The following is a 20,728-nucleotide window of genomic DNA, read 5'->3' as shown; positions in this document are numbered from 1 at the left end:
TACTAACGTAAAACTGCGTTGCATAAAGAAGCTAAAATCTTTAAACCTAGCCTAATACGTATAAGTGTTTCGTTCTACAGGGACACTGTTTTACGCTAAAAACGATTTGCAGTTGTGTTGGTGTTCTTTGGCAGTATTGACACAGGGTGTGCATGAAGAATTACGGTAAATAAGCATATTTTTATGACTTATTGTTTTAATAAAATATAGAAAAAAAATGCGTACATTAGAACATAGGTACATATATATTATTTACTTAAACCGATAGTTACAATTCAATGAAAACATCGTGTATTATTATTTATTTAGTTGGGATTAGGAATATACAATGTTTTGGAATTTATGAATTAGCTTTAACGATATCATTATCATTATTTAACAGATTATTTATAAATTTATAGAGAACTAAGCAATTAAAGACAATAATTATAATACCGTAAAGACATAATTTTGTTGGCAATGTCATTTAATTATACATACAATCATTAGGACTTTGGAAAACAATTAAAAATGGCATTTTTAACTATAAGTATAATGCTGTTAAAGTAAAATAAATAATAGGAAGAACATAATTTAATCGTGTATTATTATTTATTTAGTTAGGATTGGGAATATACAATGTTTTGGAATTTATGAATTAGACTTAACGATATCATTATCGTTATTTAACAGATTAGTTATAAATGTAAAGAGAACTAAACAATTAAAGTCAATTATAATACCGTAAAGATATACTTTGGTTGGAAATGTCATTTATTTATACATACAATCATTAGGACTTCGGAGAAGAATTACTACTCTTTTTTTAGGACTCGAAAAGGTCCCTGTTTTTTATTATTCTCTTAAAACACGCCAAACCATTCTTAAACCAACTCCTGATGCAATCGAAACTTCTGTCACAACACTACTTTCACTACACATTTCGTTTTTATTTTTTACGTATGTATATATTATATTATATATAACTTCCTTCGTTTGGGCATTAATATTATGAATAATTATACGGGACATTATAATTCAGTATGCGTATCGTTTCGATAACAATCACTATATGAACACACTGTAGACGACTGCAAAGAATGGTATGTTTATTACCAGCGACTGTCAATAACAATAGAAACTCCGCCTTTTATTCCCTTACACTGCACGGGTAACCAATTGGTGATAAGGTAATAATTGCAAGCGGTTCTAAGTAGGGTTTTATTACAGGGCTTAATGCATATACACAAATATAATACCAAAACAGATGTGAAGCAATTTTAGCGTACAACAGTGACTCTGTAAAGTGTTTTACCTATACCAGTTTGGTTGATAAAACAACATGCACAATGGCAAGTAACATGAACATATTGATCGGAAAAATACTGTCTTCAACCAAATCACTTCGGATATTGATTTATTCTACCTGCTTGAGAATGAGTTTACATGAAAGTTGTTTTATAAATAATTATTAAAATAGGATCTACTTAGCTTATTGCATTTATTCTCATGCACTTGATATTTTTTGTGTTATTTGCTCTATATACCATTTTTAAACAATTTTTTTTTTAATATATTGTACTGATTTTATTTCTTTACAATTTCTCGTCATGTTGTGAACGTTTTGAATAATTGTATTATGTAAATACATATTATTTATTTCAATTTATCAAAGTGCATACTCGTAAATGACAGTAATACACTTGTTTAAGCCTATTAGTACAGACCTTTGAAAAGTAAGCAGTCAATTTTAAAGGTTTTGAAATATATTTACGTATCACTATGTAGTCTATAGAGATTCTAAAAAATCAATAAGTTCTGTTTTAATTACTTTAATTTTTTCATGTTTCACGTAAAACAGAGAAAGTAATAGGTATGTGGTATTTTAAAAAAAATTTAAAACCCATATCTAACCGACCCTAGGTACGAAACCGCATTAATATAAGAGAATTACACTTTATATCTCCCCAAGGAGTTAAAACAAGCCAAAGCACATGGCCGGTGTAAAAAACAGATATTTTTGTTCTTGACTAACTGAATATAAATATGATTCAGTATAAAATCCAGTCAAATTTATATGAATTCGAGTTTTTTTATTATTTTATTAAGTAGGTACCCACTTAAATTAATGAAAACGGCTTGTTTGTGAAATTTTGTGAAAACAAAGTGATAAGACTTTTATTTAATTTAATCGTAAACTAAAGTATGTAGGTACTAAAAACTCCATTTAACTAACTAAGTAGCTTGAACCCATATCTACGGCAATCCGGGTAGGTAGTAATCTTTGCCGATTATACTTGTTCGACCATATCCGATCCTAATAAGATCATATGGGCCTCCACAGAGTGGAGGTTTGTATTGACATATTTTGTTTTTACGAGAAATAGATGTCAGCCACTTGCTCAACCTATTAGGTCCATAGTCTGAATCATACACAAATTGAAAAACAATATGTGTACTTGCCAGATCCAGGATTCGAACCTGGGTCCCAAGACGCTATAGGCCGACGCTAAGCCACGCGGCCATCGTGGGTGTTAACCGATTAAACTATTGATGGAAATACATAACTCGAAAACACCTCAGATATAAATTATTATACCCACTAGAAAAATCACATTTGATAATATACGATGCTCGACGGAATTTGTGACCCGTATATCCACTTGTTTTGCGCCAATATGCTTTAGTTAATTAAATTGCGAGCCTCATACCTAATTGCGATAATTTAAACTAACTGGTCCTATACGAATTAATTGCTTATCAGATTTCGTTACTATTGACTATCGGTTTTTGTGTTATAAATAAAGGAATATTAATTACCTTAAGGGGTATCCCTTATCCTTATACCAACAGAGGTACCTAGCGGAAAAATACTAAGCTTGCAATTTGAGATTTTTTTTGATAATTTACAATTTCAACTGTATTAATTTTAATAAATATGTATCTGAAACATTAAAAAGATTTTTTTTTTATTCAAAGATAAACTTACAATTGTAAAAGAAAATGTAATAAAATGTGAATTTATTGCAGGGTCCCATCTTATTATTACATTATAGTATATGGTCATAGTTATTATTAAAATTTAGTTTATTAAGTTTTCAATTTTTCAATTTCAAACGTTTAGATTTTTAACTAATTCATGGTTTTAATATTTTTTATATTTATTTTAAAAAACATTGATTTTGTAAAAATATAAATGTGTATAACTCGAAATCCTTTTTTTATATCAAATCGAGCTTTAATATTGGGACCATACTTAAAATAAAATTTGTAAAAATGTTATTACATAATTTACAAGCATTGCTTTATTTTATTAATTTAATAATAATAAATATCTTAATAAAATAGCGACTGGTTTAGATGGATAAAATAAATTAAACAGTTCATTAATTTTAATCATTAATGAAGTACGTATATTATGTATAATAATACAAATTTATGTATTTTTGACATGATAGGGATATGGGAATGGTCCCTACGAACCCTTGAGGTAGAGCCGTCCCTGGAATCCTAAAAATAAAATTATCATACATACATTATAAAAACATCGGTTTATTGCAGAATGATAAAAAGGTTCTATTATATGGCGATCTACTCATATTTACGATATGCGAAACATTGTTTTACATAGTCCCGATTTAAATTTCATGTTTATATTATGTCATCGTTTAGTTTTTGATGGTTACAAAGTTCAATCACGTTTTTATGATCAAAAAATTAATCTATGTCAATCATAAATACAAGATAAATTATATTATTATGATAAAAATTGTGAGTTTTTAATAGAATCACTGTGTTTACCAAGATTTGTGATTTGATAGTTTTTTTTTGTACTAACAATCTCCCGAGAGACTTGTTTACGCAAAGGTATAGCGATTTTTTTGTTTTCTCTCGATCTTAATCAATTTGTTGTAGAAAGGTTTCATGTGATGAAAGAAAAATCTGCGCTTTTGATTAAAGAGACAATATTTTCTTTTGTTTTTTTAGAGCGAATAATTTTCATTCGTGCTGATAATAATTGAAATAAAAAATGGAATAATTTCTCAAATATAATTAATTATAGGAACATACTATTGAGTCGCTTAGAATCATAACTCACATATTCCAAAAATCAAGTTTTGAGATAATCGCTAAAAACCAACAGAGCACTATTTTTTGTAATTAGAAGAACAGTATTGAACTCCCTTGAATATTAATGAGTGAGAGAGTGAAATAACTTTTTTTTTTAAATATATATACCCAATACTCCTAGCTTCCAGACATACAGCATACTATGAGAAATAGAGATCCCCGATTGGTTAGGAAGGCGTTGGTGACAAAACTCTATTCTTTGAAATATGCGAGATATTACACCAACAATGAACTTTGTCAACGATTTTCACATAGTTTAAGTTGACTTTAAATACTCAACTACTTTTCGGTATATAGATTAATTCATTTAGAATCACTTGGCATATTTAACTAAAAAACGATAAAATTGCAATATGTGAGTTATGACTCCAAGCGACTCTATTATTTTTAGTCTAAATTTGTTTGAGGGCAGATGCATATTTAAGTTTTATACTATTCCATTTTAGTCATTTTTGCAACCAGCCTTTCGGCATCTTCAGGCACATACAACAGGCAAATACACACTAACAAAGAATGCATTTAATTCTAACTTATATAATAAATTAATATAGTAAAGTAGGTAAAAACTTTATCACCTACCTATCTATCAAGTCAATGCTCACACTAAACAATATAAAAAACAAATTATGAATAATTACAGTGTTTGTAAAAAATCCCACTTAATTACTAATAATGCTTTCAATAGGCGTATAAGTCATCAAAACCCCATAACTAGATTATTAAATAAGACATCCTAAAAACACAATTGATAGGCGTTTTATCGTAATTACTGGGTAACCTATTGGGAATTTAACAAAGTTTACAAATGAGAAATAACAACAGTATAAGTACCTACTAATAATAAATTACAATAGGCATTAATAATCTATAATTGGAAAGATTGTCAGGCTTTAAAAAAGTTATATTAACTACACAAATACACTTATACTTAAGCTATTTTTTATTTTTATTTTGCCATTGGTGAGTGCGCATGTGCTGGATGATGCTGAAAGATGAAACTCGTGTCGCAAAAATGACTCAAATGGAATAGTACAAAACTTAAATCCATTAGAATATAAATTAAAATTTCATCAAGGACCCTAGATCGATAATATTAATATTATAATATGATTAGTAGGTATGTTGACTTTTGTGTGTCATTTCTATTTTCATCAACGTACCTACATGTAAGGAATTTAATATCATATTACTGTTATCAAAGCATAAACAGAAAGCCTATATTGTTTGTAACTTTTTAAAGGTATTTGTTTTTTATATGGAAAAATGGAAAATTGTATCAGATCAGACTACAAGGAGTATCCAATAGTATGAAGAATTTTGTTCGCGAAAATGGAAATATAACGCAACATTAATAATTTAATTTTATTGATTGAAAAATATTTCATATTTTAATCTGGCATATCCAATTTCAAGTAAGCAGTGATCTTCTATCTAGTGTGAATACAGATTGTGATCTACCACCCTCTTCCATTGTCATTCTTCAATCTAAACAAATGTATTATAATTTGACTGAGCGTTAAAACTTTTCTTCGCAATCATAAAAAATATTCAATTTTTTGTTCATCATACTCAGGCTTTCATTAATTCATTCTCTTACTGTTCAAAGAGCCTACTGCACGACGGTAAAGCCTCCGTTTAAACCGTGGGGTTTCACATTTTCTCTAGCTGACATTCTTACGGTAGACAGTGAGTTATATGTTTCGAACCACTTACGACGTGATTTTAATTGATTTATAATAAGTATAATAAAAATATAATATAAACTACCGTGGTTAGCCGCCGATGGCCGCCTTGTATGTGTATAAAATAGATTCACTAAATATTTGCGCGCCTGAATACCTGATAAAAATAATATAATATATTCTAAGGTTTTTGACAACGAATCGCTTAAATCTATCTCTTGTCTCCATTTTTCATAATATTACCATGGATTTTCAGAAACTATGGTAGTTACTTACTCAGTTAGCAAGACTATTATCAAATAAATAACCGCATGACGCTGTATACTTCTCCAGAAAGTTGAGTATCCAATATTATGAACATACCTGATAAAAATGTATCGTTAGATTATCAAAACATAAAAATCTGTCTTGGTATAATATTGTAAAATTTAATATGAAAAAGTTACTATAAATAGAAATATAATAATGATAATGATTATAATAATAATAATAGTGTTTTTTATTTCTTTCAAGTGTTGATATTACATTCAATTTGATTCAGTATTAAAATATACATCTACTTTTCATTTAACCTTCAAAATAATATGACTATCTGCTATAGTCTTATAATACCGAGAAAAAGTGTTCATTACGTAAACAAAAATCTTGGCGTATATATTTTCTAAATTCTTTTGACGCACCTACTGGGTAAGACTTGGGTAATGCTTAGGTAAAGCATTTTGTTATTTTCAAAATCGAACCTTTCTCAAAGACGCGATATAATGAATATCTACAATTTTATCATGGCCAGGAAATTGTAAGACGAAGCATCATCAAAGAGGGTAGGTATCTTTTCTTTAGAAAAATAAATGAAATTTTACACCATATCGGAATAAATTACTAAAACAAATTGGGACAAGTTGTTTATTTTGTATAAAAAATGTCTATATTATTTTCCCCAAAGTGTGTCAATTCACTTAATTGGAATAAAAAACATATTGACAAGGCCAAAACAGCGGTGTTATGTTTACTATTAAAATGATGGCTTTAGTTGGTACATTTTTTATTAACCTTTATCTACCTGTGCTCATAAATTCCGTCCCGTCCTGTAATGTCACACTACGTTACCACCTACTATATTTGTAACATATTATGAAGTTTTTTTTTAAATCGTTAATGCTGGCTTTGTCTATCTATAGAATAATCTTTTTTCATATCATTTGCCAATAATCTACATCCATCTAGCTAGAACGATCCTGCGAGCGTATCTGTCTTATATGATTTGACTAACTTAATGATTAAGATTTATACTACTTAGGTATGCAACCTCAATGATAACTTAATTCATCAGAAGCGTGTCTGAGTTTGATTCATTTCACCTTCTTCATTTTTATATGCCACATCTTTGGTCAGCTTAAATCTTAAATTATGCTTGCAATTAATACATAATTTGCGATTTGAATTTTTAGGTAATTCGCTGTGATGTCATTATTTTTCTAGTTATGATATTATCATCACCTTACTATTTAAACCTCGTAAGTCTGTTTGAGAATAATGTTGAGGGGAAGGAAAAAACGTAATAAAAAAATTATATTCTAAGCACCTATATAATCGATGAATCTGTTAACACTGGTTGTAAAATACGAGGTTTTAATTCCATGTTTGATACCCCGAGACCTACGAGTTTTTAAAATTTGTCGATATATGTACAGAAATACTAGCCTAGAGAACCGAAGTTTTGACATTATTTAAAATGTTTTTTTTGTTTAAATCTTGTCGTACAAACTTTACATAATATCGGACTGAGTAAGGAGACGATATGCTTCTTTATGATTTATATTATATTATATATATTATAAGATATAAAAATTCGTACTTGTTTGGTGATATTTGAAAAATATTCATGTCGATAAATTCTGTAATACCCAGTTCTTATGTAAGAAGGTGTAAGTCAGTTTTTTCAGCTGAGAACTCACACATGAAACATAATAATATTATCAAAATTTTCAAAATGCCTTTGCTTTGAAGTGTATTGATATTTCTTATTCATTCCATTGAATATGATTAAATTTTTGCTTTCGAGTAATATTGAAAGATTGAATAAATAATATTAAACATTTCGATTGACTTAAGATCAATTTTCCCGTATATCTATGTATACATAAATCAGAAATTTTGTTTGCTTATGACAAAATTAAGTATACAGAAAGAGCAGCATTTTGTACTCGCTGTAATTATAATTGTTACATAATTTATAATTTCCGTCGAAAAGTTACACAAGAACAAGTACCAGTATATGATGTAGGTATGCAACATTATTTGTTTATATACATAAAATTATAATAATATATCAAATGCTTCTAATTTTTTTTCGAATTTTCGAGGTCCACCTTTTCACGCAGTAAGAAATATTTGGTAAAATATAACGCTATATTATTAGGAAGAATCTGCAAACTCATGAACAGGCTACCATTAATAAACGTTTTTCTTCAATTTGATGAATGAAATACCTATGTACGCCCCCGTTTTTCACAGAAATTAACAACAAAGTTTGAATAACACTATATGTACCTACATGATTTTTTTTTCTAGTTTGTTAGTAATTATCATTAGTTTTGTAGATTTAATATTTTTATCAAATCAATTCAATAATTGGCAATTTATTTGGGTAGGTAAAGAATATCACACTAAAAATTGTAAGTAATCCAGATATTCTCTATAATATGTATTATAACAACGATAGTCATCTAAAATAATTGTCAATCATCATAATATGACGTGTTAGAGTAGATACCTGCGTAGTTTAGCGGCTACAAGCTTTACTGGGCGTCTTACGTGGGCGAAGTCGGCGAAGCGTTGAGCGGCGCGCGCAACTCAAACGTATAACCGTATGTGAAAATGTTCGTAGATAAAATCTTTTTTTTTGGTTATACGTTTATACGGGCATACATTTGAGTTGAGCGCGCTGCTCAACGCACCGCCGATCGCGCTTACCTAAGACGAGCCGTTACACGGTTAGTAAAATATACATGTTCAAATCTTATTGGGCAGGTATACGAGTTTCCTAATATTTTTATGTTCGATGAATTTTTCAAAACGAATGTAGATAGGTACTTCTTAAAAATGTGTATTAAATTTAAAATATTATTCAGCCAGCAGTATAGTAGAAATTGCGAATGAACACAAAATACATACATTCCAGCCTTATTGGTGTGTGTGGTGTTTTTATATTTACTTAGATTATCCAGAAACATAGAATAGTACATTGTTGTATGGAAAGGTGCGTGTTGAGCATAATGCGATAGAACAAACAAAATAATTAGAGACTAGGGCAGACAAAGGTACTTATATGATTTTGTAGGGTATAAAAATGTGCAGGACATAATATTATTATAACTAAATGAAGATGTAATTTATAGATAAATCCTGTTATCTAGTAGTAGCATTTACATGTGAAGCGCCTAGTTTCAAAAGCCCCTAAAACGATTTTAGGTAGATCTGAGAAAAATGAGAAAAACGATCTTAGGCAGTCTTGAGAAAAATTATAAAAAACATTTCTCTTAAATCTGTAAAATATGTATTTATTTTTTAATTCGTTACATTCTAAAGAGTATTTTGGCTTTCCATTTTAGGGGTATTTGAAAAGCACAGCCAACCATTTTGACGGGTTTTGAAATTTACCGTAATGTTTGATCATACGTATTGACGGTTTTTGGTGTTTTTTTTAAGATAAATTTTTGGCCATCATATAGGTAACAAAAATATCCATCTAAATACATATCTAACTCAAAATTTTTCAAAAACCGTTTTAGGGGCTTTTGAAACTAGGCGCTTCATGTATGGATAATTTATGATATTTCAGAAAAGAGCTAACACTCATTTTATCTTTAATACCCACGTAGGATTGTAGAGCCAATTCTGGTGAATGGTAAAATTGTTCGAAAGGTGGATTGAAATAACGAGACAGTTAAGTTTTTTTTAGAAACAGTTAGTAACATAATACTATTGACTGAGACAAGATGGAAGAAAAAGAATAGGTATCTTCATCTAATAATATATTGATCCAAGTGATGATGATATTATATCGCAAAATGTGCCCTATAATCCTAGTTTATAATAACGAAAATCGTTTACTCAGTCGATCACCATTAAGAGCCCTAGGGTAAAAGATCTTATTAGGGCAACTACTTTTATGGGTCATATATAAAATAAAAAAAGCGTTTTTCTTAAAAAGGAAAGAATGACATCACGTCGTGAGGTAATCTTAATACATTCCCATTTCAGTCAAGTTACAAAGAGGTTCTAAAAACTTTTCAGTTAAAAAAAATACGAAAACTCAGCATGACTTCTAAAAATACAGAAGTTACATACAAATTATCGAATTTTTACATATATTTATTTTTTCCAACTGATTTCTAAAAAACTATACCAACTAGTAAATAAAGACTTTCGGTTTTTTGACGTAAAACGTTTTAAATTATGGTATACATGACCTTGGCACTCGCCGTATCAGACTTTTGCGTTAACCACGTTTGTTCACAGTATTCATTTATTTATTTAACATTTTATTTATTTATTTAACAAAACAAAACATTGTGGACAAAACAAATCAAAATTCAGGACGTTCACAACATGAGATTTACATTATAACAAATATTACTCTCACAAAAGAGAATAAGAAGGGAATAATACAAACAATAATAAGAAACATTAAGGCTATATCTAAGCTGAGGCATGGGCTAAAAAGATCGTGACTAGGCGATGCGCGGATTGCGGGTCGCGGGTGCAAATGACGCAAGCCAAACGAAATATAAATTGTCATTAAAGTTCAACATGCGTCCTTTTTATGTTATATTTATTATTATATTCGTAATAATGATCGTGTATTCATTGACATGTTTTCTTTTTCAAGTACATGCGGAACGTTTTTAGTCATCTTTACACGATTTAAGAATATATTCATCTGACTCCATCACAAAAGAAATTGACGTGCGAACAGGTCGTTATCCCTCTCCGAATGGCAAAGCTGCCAAAATTTCGTTCCACATAGTGTTACAAATTATTTTCCGTTTCTCTTATGTACGCTCTTAACAGTTTAATACAATAAAATAAAGTTTCAAAAACAAAATGCAAAGTACAGTAAAAACAAAACAATGATTCGGTTGGTCGATGATAGGCGTGCGAATGTTTAGCCCTACTAGCGCTACTCAGTATTATTATCTGGCAGTCGGTGTGCCCGTATTGTACGCATACAATCCACGAACCGAATCATTGTTTTGTTTTGACTGAACATCATTGAAAATGTCTATGCATGTCTAAAATGTCTTGCATCCCTCGCTAATCTCGTCGCCTATATATTATAACTAAAGCAGTGACGATACATCGTTTCAAAGGCAGTAGATATTACAATCGTGGCAAAATCAATTTATTTCTTTAGTCTTTCCCTAGCTCGAGCTGTTACAACATTTTAAACTCCCGTAAAAAATATCACCAGTCTGCCGTGTAGCTACGCAGATTGTCGGCAAAATTGGTAACGGAACAGGAATCCTTAACAAGGACTCGGAGTCTCGCACTCTCGGGCTCCCAACCACGTGAAAACCGTCTCTATGATAACATAACTGATGACTGACTCGTTTCCTCTTATTTGTAGTGTCTATAAGTGAACATTATACCCGCTAATTATGTATTATAAACTATCGTTCATTTAACTGATCAGTGATTCTTTATTTGTTTTTGATAAAAATATCACCCCCTTTTGCCTATGTTATTTTAGGTTTGAGGCAAACATGAGGCATAGATCGATTAAAACAAGGCAAGTTTTAATATGTTAATTTCATTGGCTGGTATAGAAGTATGACGAATCGACCGTTATGAATGAATAATTTGGTGATGACGTGTTTCGATGTTTTCAGAGTTTGCGACTCTTGGATGAGTTTAAATTTCCTGGCCAACTATTTCGTAGCTTTCCGTATATTCATATTTTGAAGTTTCAATGTATTATGGTTTTTCGTGTTTATTATTATGGTGGCGCTTTTGCAGTGGACTGTAATTTGAAGATGATGCTGATTGGTAGATTACGATATCTAAGGAGGGGGGGGGGGTTACACAGGATGCCAGACACTGACCTATATGTTGAGAAGGCGGGCGCGCGCTGGCGCTGGTTTATGCACTCACGTACTGGTAAACGGACGGTACACTTTTAATGAATAATATATTATGAGATTGATGAATGATGATTTGTATGAATGATTCTGTAGTTAACACGGTCTTGTTCGTATCGTATCGGATAGAGCGCGATAACTTTAACAAGGCTATGCGCTCGGCTGTCTTGTAGTAACACGATCATCACGGTCAACCATGACCCGTGACTGGTGGTCTTGTGACAATAATTGGGGATTTGAGATTAGTGGAAAGAAATGATGAATGCAAATATAATTGGCCGAACCATATCACAAAATAGTATTTTTAAGAAGCCCGTATTACAAAAACTATGGATAAATTGTACAATATTAAATTAATTTATGATTCATATGTGTAGTAATATTAAAACATTTATATTCTTATTAAAATGTGAAATTCTGTTTTTTTTAATGTTCATTATCTCTCTAAATAATATGTACTTATAGCTATATCATCATATTATTCAACAGTTTACTTTTTCATGTAGAATTTTTGTATCGTTTTAATATATAGATTTACGTATCCGAAAACACTCTTAATGGAATCTATTGAAGGCGTAAAAATCTTTTACCTGTTATGCAACCTTCTTTTGGTGCGGCTAAAAATCTACTATTATGTATAAAGCTATTCAAAGCATTTTGCTCTTTTTATAAAGTTTAATACCATATCAACAAAACTTTTTCTATGACATTCATGTTTTATAAAAACTTTCGACATAATATTTTTACATAAAATTTTGTATGGAAATCACCTGATAAATTATATCTATAGGGCAATAAATAGATTTGGTCTTTTGAGATATTTTATGTTTTTTTTAAGAAAACTTTTGTCAATCTTATAAAATATTTGACATACATTTTATCATAATAATAATATGTAATAATACTAAAACAGTGCTTTTAATAAAGACATTGTAGATATTCTTATAATAATCAGTAGCATTAAACAAAGTTTTAGTAAATTTATGTTTTTTTCATTTTTATAAATCAGGTTTCGCCTTACAATCACCTTAGGAAAAATGCACACATTAAAATATTGTAACACAATTTTATTTAAATATCGTGAAAATAATTTACACAGCATTGGAAAATATTTAAGTTATAATATTAATTATATTAATTAAAATAGAATACTATTTTGTATTCGGTAGTAATTCCACTCAGTTTAATAATAATCAGTACCGGTTTCGTCCGCTTAAAATTGACACCGTCAACTCTTACAGAGTTTACACCAAACTAGCAATTTTAATAACAATTTAATAGCATCGAAAATATCTCATTCATCGTCAGTATCTATCGGAAACATCCGGTCCCAGAAATATTATCTAAGCATTGGAAGCATTCTAGAACGTTATGTAAAGAGGTACAATAATTCAAATGTAAACGTACAAAACTTAAATTAATTAGTAATATATATATGCATATTAAATTGTATCACTATACTTATCTCACTGAAGGTAAAATTTCTATACCAATACGATGTATTTCAAAGAAAATATTATATGGATTGAATATGGAATAAGGTTTTTACAAAATATATTAATTTAAATAAATACATCATTTGAGAGACTGGTCATAGATGCTAGAATAAGAGGTGCGATAAGAATTTGAAGAATATTTGCTGGACTGTTCATTTACGAATGTGACAGGATCTTCACCAATCCTGACGATTCGGTCTGGAAATATAGAGAATAATCGTTAACATAATAATATTATAAACTGCTCAAAAAGATTATGATTCTTAGTAATGAGGCAACTAATGAGAAGTTTTATGTAGCTTTGCTAAAAGTAAATTGGTAGAATACTAAATACTTCTGAAATTATAAATATGCTGTCTCCAATACAACATTGTTTATACACGATATCCATACAGCTACCTAACACAAGATGATAATATATTATGGTAAAATGACATATTACCTGAAGAGGTAACTCATATCCATGTGAAGCACTATAATACTATGATCATTGACATAGTGAAATGAGGATTTTCTAATGAAAATTAGTATATCAATGTAATGTTAAAAAAAATTAAGTAATGAAGTAATGAAAAGTTACCGACTCTTGAAATAACCAAGAGGTAAAGATAATGATAATTATATTGCCATGTACATGCATGGTCTAGCTTAACCGTAAAGCATATCAACATCTCTGAGGGGTTCTGCTACTCTTTTAGAGAAATATATTCCTCAAGGAACAAATCGTAGAGGTTTCTCGCCATACTTACATTCGAGAATCTTATATCAAGAGTACCACCAGGAATCCTTACAATTGAAAGAATAATAAAGCAATAGGGAAAAATCAAATTAAAGGAAACCTGAATTTGTTTTAGAGTACACTGTAATTCAAGTTTGCAAGTGGAGCAAAAATCAAAACATAGAATACTCTTAGTAATTATTCATGCAAGATAAGAATGAGAATAATAAGCTGAGAAAAATTATGTTGGCTTTGATGATATTATATTGTTCATTTCAACATGATAAAAGGTAGTGTATTATATAGTAACAGTAAATAATCACAGTTACACCCAGTGTTTGATAAAATTATATTGTATTGTGACCTCAACGAGAATCGAATCCGGAGGCCTAGTTTAGAACCCAGTGGGTACCTTACGTACTGGACTGCGAGGGCTATAAATGAATATAAGTATCACACAGTCACTGATATAATCAAACAAAAAAGTTCTTAATCATACTGTATTACATTTTTAAGACAAACAATTACCAAAAAACAAACTCATCAATGAAAGCATAGCCTTACTTAAAATATGTTTATGTATTCCAAGCAATTTAGTTAAACACAGTTATTGGCCATCCTAGAATCGAAAATTATTTCTGCACTTTAAAAGAATACTTATTTATAACTGATGCTTTTGATTTCGAAGAAAATTATCAAGGTCAATGGAATTACTGAGAATTGCAGAGTTTCCATTTACACCGCGCATATTATGTTGAAAAAAAGCCGTGGCCAAATAATACGTCTCTTCTAACTTTTAAACTACAGTATGTAAGCATAGTTAAGTATATTGTATGCATAAACTCAAAGATATTGTAATGAAAAAAGAATGATTAAGTTTAAACTATATAGAATGCCACTAATTAGTCATTTTCGGATTTATAGCGTTCAGTGCTGAGGTTATGTAGTATGTACCTACGTGAATCTTTCGTATATTGATAATCGCGTCCAACGGAAAACTTTCCAATCTGATAACTTACTGTAATTTTAATTTAAAATTAAATATATATTTTTTATCTCGTATTATTTCATAAATATGAAATACTAGCAATAGTATCTACGTAATATTATTTTATTAACAATTTTAATATCTAATATTATGTAAACAGTGGTCATATTAAAATATACTAAATATTATTGCCATATCAATAAAAAGTATACAAATAAAGACAATAATTGGTATAGTGTATTTATGATGCGTCAATGTATTCAATTATCCACTGATACAGCAACCATGAAAAGATTTAAAGTTTATAATACGTATTTATAAGTAATAAATTTATACCAGGCAGTTTTCATACCGTTATTGTATTTAAAATAATAAATTTATGAACATCAATAATTATTTTGATTTTGGAATGTAACTTTATCTCACTATTTTTACAGCTGTCATTGCAAATTATATTATTTTATTAGGTATATTATTATCATGCATGGCTTACGACAGTATTTCGATCGAACGTAACCTTTATATCCTTAAATATTCTATGCATCTCGGCTTATGATTAAATATAATTATTTCAAAAAGAAATCGCAACATTGAACTGTCATTTTAGAAAGAGAAATCAGAGAAAAGTTTAAGGAGATTGAGTTGTACGCACGAAAACACGCGTAAACGATATATTTATGGTTGCGGCCATTTTGTTTAAATGTCCATTTGGGGGCGTGCTGTTTCCTTGAATAAAGTTTTCCCTACGAATACAACATAGACTTATACGTCATTATTACACAATGTGTAGCTTTTTTCTAAATATTTTATGAAACTACAGAAATAGCTGTTTAAAAAAATGAATGATTAAATGTATGAAATAGCGGGAATTTAACATTACAAATACATCATGATAATAACATACATAATAATATGAAAACCTACTAGAAAAAATCTTTTTTCAAAAAATAAACAACGCCCGACGGGACTTGGACCTATAACCACTGTATTTGCGCCAATTTGCTTTATTTATTAAGCTACAGGTATCATATCTAATTACGACGAAACTAACTGGTATTTTCAACACGGAATGTTTACCAAATTGATGAAAGGTACCAATTAAGTGCTCCAGTTACTAACCGACATCCGGCTTGTTCCACATTTTAGTTATAACGTAATTGCACTTGCTAATATTTTTAATTAACTATTTATTTTATTCAACAAATTAATATATTACTTTTATTGTGTTAAGCTGAGGTATAAGTTGGGGCATGGTCTAAAAAGATCGTGACTAGGCGATGCGCGGATTGTGTAAATGACGCGTGCCGAACGAAATATAATTTGACATAAAAATTAAACATGCGTCCATTTAATGTTCTGTTTATTGCTCTATTAGGAACAATAATAATAATATATATTCATTGACATGTTTTCTTTTTCAAGTAAATGGGTAACGTTTTTAATTATTATATAATTAATACCACCGTCGCCATCACAAAACAAATTGACGTGTTCACAGCTCTAATTTTGCTCTGCGATTGCCAGCGAGTCCAAAATTTCGTCGCACCTATAGTTGAAAATTATTTGCCGTTTCACTGAAGTATGTATGCTCTTAAATATCGATTCATGAAGGAAATGCATTGTATTATTAATTTAATTTAATAAAGCGCAAAGTTTTATAGTAAATTTTCCACTTTTATTTATTATATCTGGACCAGTTTCGTCCGTTTCAATATTTTCAACTCACACACGTTGTATCACTTTTTAAAAATGTCCCTCTGAGGTGGACAAAACCGGTCCAGATATAATTAATAAAAGTGGAGAAACTACTATAAAAATTTGCGCTTTATTAACTTAAATTAATAAATTAACATATTTTGATACGCGTGTAAAAATTACCAGTTACTGTCATGGTAAATAGATAGGATGCCCGTTGCCCAATTGGTAAAGTACATTTTCACGAATCCAGTGGTTACAGGTTCTAATGCCATCGGGCGTCAATTATTCGTTGAATAGTGTAACAAGTTAATTGATAATAACCACTTTGTATTGTAATGATATTACTACTACTATGATTAAAAGCTAGCGTCAAGAATAATCCAAAGCTTGAGTTACAACGTTGTCATACTTACTAATAATTCAATTATTACTATTTTATACTGTCACAATATATTTATTTTTTAAGGCAACACAGCCAAGTTAACTATAAAGGGATCTTTTATCTATATAATAATATTATTTTGGAATAATTGTAGACTATTTTAATTATTGATGATAGTATTAATTTGCTATATTATTATTTAATGATCTTATTTACAATTACCAATAAAATGTTTTTCTGTATTAAATAGCAATTTAAATAATATGTAATATATTATATTTTTATAAATTTATAATACACTACATTTAAGAACAATAATTTTCATAACATTAGAAATATACCTATTATAAAAAACGTCAAAAGAGATATGATGCTATAACGATCTCATTCCGGGTGTTATGTTTCAATTTTCAATGCATTGTTGTACTCTATCAATATTATTAACAATGATACTATATTCTCAATAATTCATCGCCACATTGATTCATTATACCTACAGTCCTTTTATTAAAGTTGGTTAAATGATAACAAAGCTTCAGTGTCATATGTCATTAGTCGGACCTCTCTTACTAACTGCTACGCTATCATATTACTGCTAGAATCCATTTGATGAATGGCGTAGCACACATTCTACGGAAAGCATTGTATAACGCCCAGCCGTAGAGCTTCTACCCCAGTTTCCGTAGAGGAAAGCTGTTTGTAAGTAGAAGACATTGTTTTACGAAAGCTTTGTTATTTAAGATTACTCAAGTTGACGCTTGGTGGTGTTGACTTGGATATATTGTTATTTTTGAATGGTTGAGGTTTCGACGGAGAAGTTTTAATGAGTTTTTCTGTGATTGGATTTATTTTTAATAGCGTTATTATTCTTCTCTAGTTATCATCTATACTTCTTTTTGTAATATTGTACTAGTATACATAAATTAATGATAGAAACATTTTTATACAAAATTTATTAAACAAAGTATAAGAAATATAACATACTACCTATTTAAAATATAAATAGTACTTATACAAATTTTGCTAAATATCATCAGTTGTCCTCCAATCCCATATCATTTAAATGAGTGTGAAGGTAGAGTGATAAAATATTTTGTTATCAATATAAAGGTCTTCAAAAAAAATATAATACCATGTTTTCAAAAATCTCTACTTTACATAGGGACTAAATGTCAGAAAGTTAATAGATTCTATGTTAAGGGCGAACGTGCTCAGCGTGGGTCAAAATGGAGCTTTTATTCTATTTTCAAAGCATGATCCTGGATACTCCTTAAACGTTGTAGATAATCTATTTATATAATTTTGAAGCCTTATTATCCTTTATGTTTATTTTAAACATTTGATGACTGCATAAAGTATTTTTATTACATAAAATAGAATTCTTTTAAATCTCTCGCTCTAATGTTTTAGAATATAGTGTTCAAACACGCGCGTTATCATGATCTTACTCCCTACTTCAGTTTTAGTTTGTCAATTTATGGCTACGGCCATATGTTGTAGCTTAACTACTGGGGAATGCCAAAAGAAATGGCGCATTTCTAAAAAACACTACCTTATTCTTAGGTCAATACTTATTATCAAGCAATCATTATTCGTAGGTTGTTTATCACACTTGAATGGTCAAAGACATATCTTATAATTAGTATCTTTAGAATTATCTTCAAATGTGCTAATCTCGCCCATTTTTTGAATAATAAAATGCCTAATTCTTGTCAAATTTGGGATCACAGAGATTATCAATATAATTTTTTATCGTAAATATTTCACTATAATAATGTCGACATAAAATATACTGATGGTTTTATAAATTCGTTTAAAAATTAATAAATGTAATAAATTTTAACATCACTGCACATTTATGTACTGAAATATGACTATATTCTAAAACATTAGAGCAAGAGGTTTAAAAGAATACTATTTTATGTAATAAAAATACTTTATGCAGTCATCAAATGTTTAAAATAAATATAAAAGATAATAAGGCTTCAAAATTATATAAATAGATTATCTACAACGTTTAAGGAATTTCCAGGATCATGCTTTGAAAATAGAATAAAAGCTCCATTTTGACCTACGCTGAGAATGTCCCCCTTTAAGAGATATTTTTGCTCAGAATAAGTTGAATGATCAATATACATTTTACATAGTATCGCTTGTTAGTTGTTGAGGATCTTGTGGCTGTGAATAAAGATCTTCAACGTGCCAAAACTCTCCGCCCCTTACGGTCCTCTACTTAAGGCAGAGTGAAGTCTGCCGTGTACTTGATCCTTCTAGTACGCGAAAGCTCTTCTTTTTTTTGCCTTCCTTAGAGGATCACCAAAACTATCAGTCTCTTCAGATTATCAGTCCGCGACAAAAAATACGTCCGAATAACTGCAGAATGCATCTTAGACAAATACTCGATAGCTGTTTCTTTATCTTGCATCATTTGATGATTTACTGGTTGGTCCTGTCTCCCGTCCAAGATATACAAAGCATCATTCGGTGCCAATACCGCATTGAAAATGCATTAATTGCTATCTGATTGTATACAATACATTGATAAATATATCATAAATAGGTACCTCATTGTCATAGATTGGATTTTTCTAAATGTATTAGTATTAATTTAATATTATGATATACACTTATTGCATTAATATTTTTTATTGAATATTTCAAAACTATAGCACCCGGAATGCGAAGTATATCGAGTAGTCTCTTTTAAGCTGTCAATATTTTCTTTATTTTTATGTTTAAGTTTTTGGTGAGTTATTTATATATAATAACAAGCTGAAGTACCCGGCTTTGTACAGGGTCGCTTCGTGGATACATTTATCTTAGATATTTAAAAAAAATAATAATAAGTAATTATCTTTTTAATATTAAAATATTTGTGTAATACAATATGGCAATATGAAAATAATTTTAATGTGAATAAAGGTCAAACAAAAGAACACTAAATTAAAATCGAATCCAAAATATGCAAACGTTATTAATGGTATTAATATGTAGTAAAAAAACTCAAAATTGGATGGAACAAACAAACAACATACTTTGTATTTTATATAATACTAATTTAGAAACCTTCGCGGGTGTGTGTGCGCACAACAACTGACAAAAGTTTCATCGCAATCGGATGAATGGTATAGAAACGCATACGGGACCGACAGACAGACATTCATTCTTATATATAAGATATAGCCTATAACCTTTGCGCAAGTGCAAGCAATAAGTTGACAAAGTTTTATCGCAATCGGATGAACGGTATGTCAGTGCATAAAATACTAACAAACAAACAAATATTGATTTTTATATATTAGATATTATAAAGGATACAATAAAAATGTATATTCTACTATACGGATAAGTATGTGGCGGTCAACAAACCCAGACCATGTCAGGCCAATTGCAACAATGCACTGATCAGCAAGTTACATAAGTATTTATATAAATATTACACTTATCCATAACATCTCTCCTACGTTATTTATTCTTGTACCACCTGTATACCATTTACGCAGCAATAAATTCT

This window comes from Rhyacophila brunnea, unplaced genomic scaffold, assembly GCF_057557595.1.
Source record: "Rhyacophila brunnea isolate RB1 unplaced genomic scaffold, BYU_Rbru_1.0 scaffold_11, whole genome shotgun sequence".
Taxonomy (NCBI): domain Eukaryota; kingdom Metazoa; phylum Arthropoda; class Insecta; order Trichoptera; family Rhyacophilidae; genus Rhyacophila; species Rhyacophila brunnea.
This window is presented reverse-complemented; position numbering follows the sequence as displayed.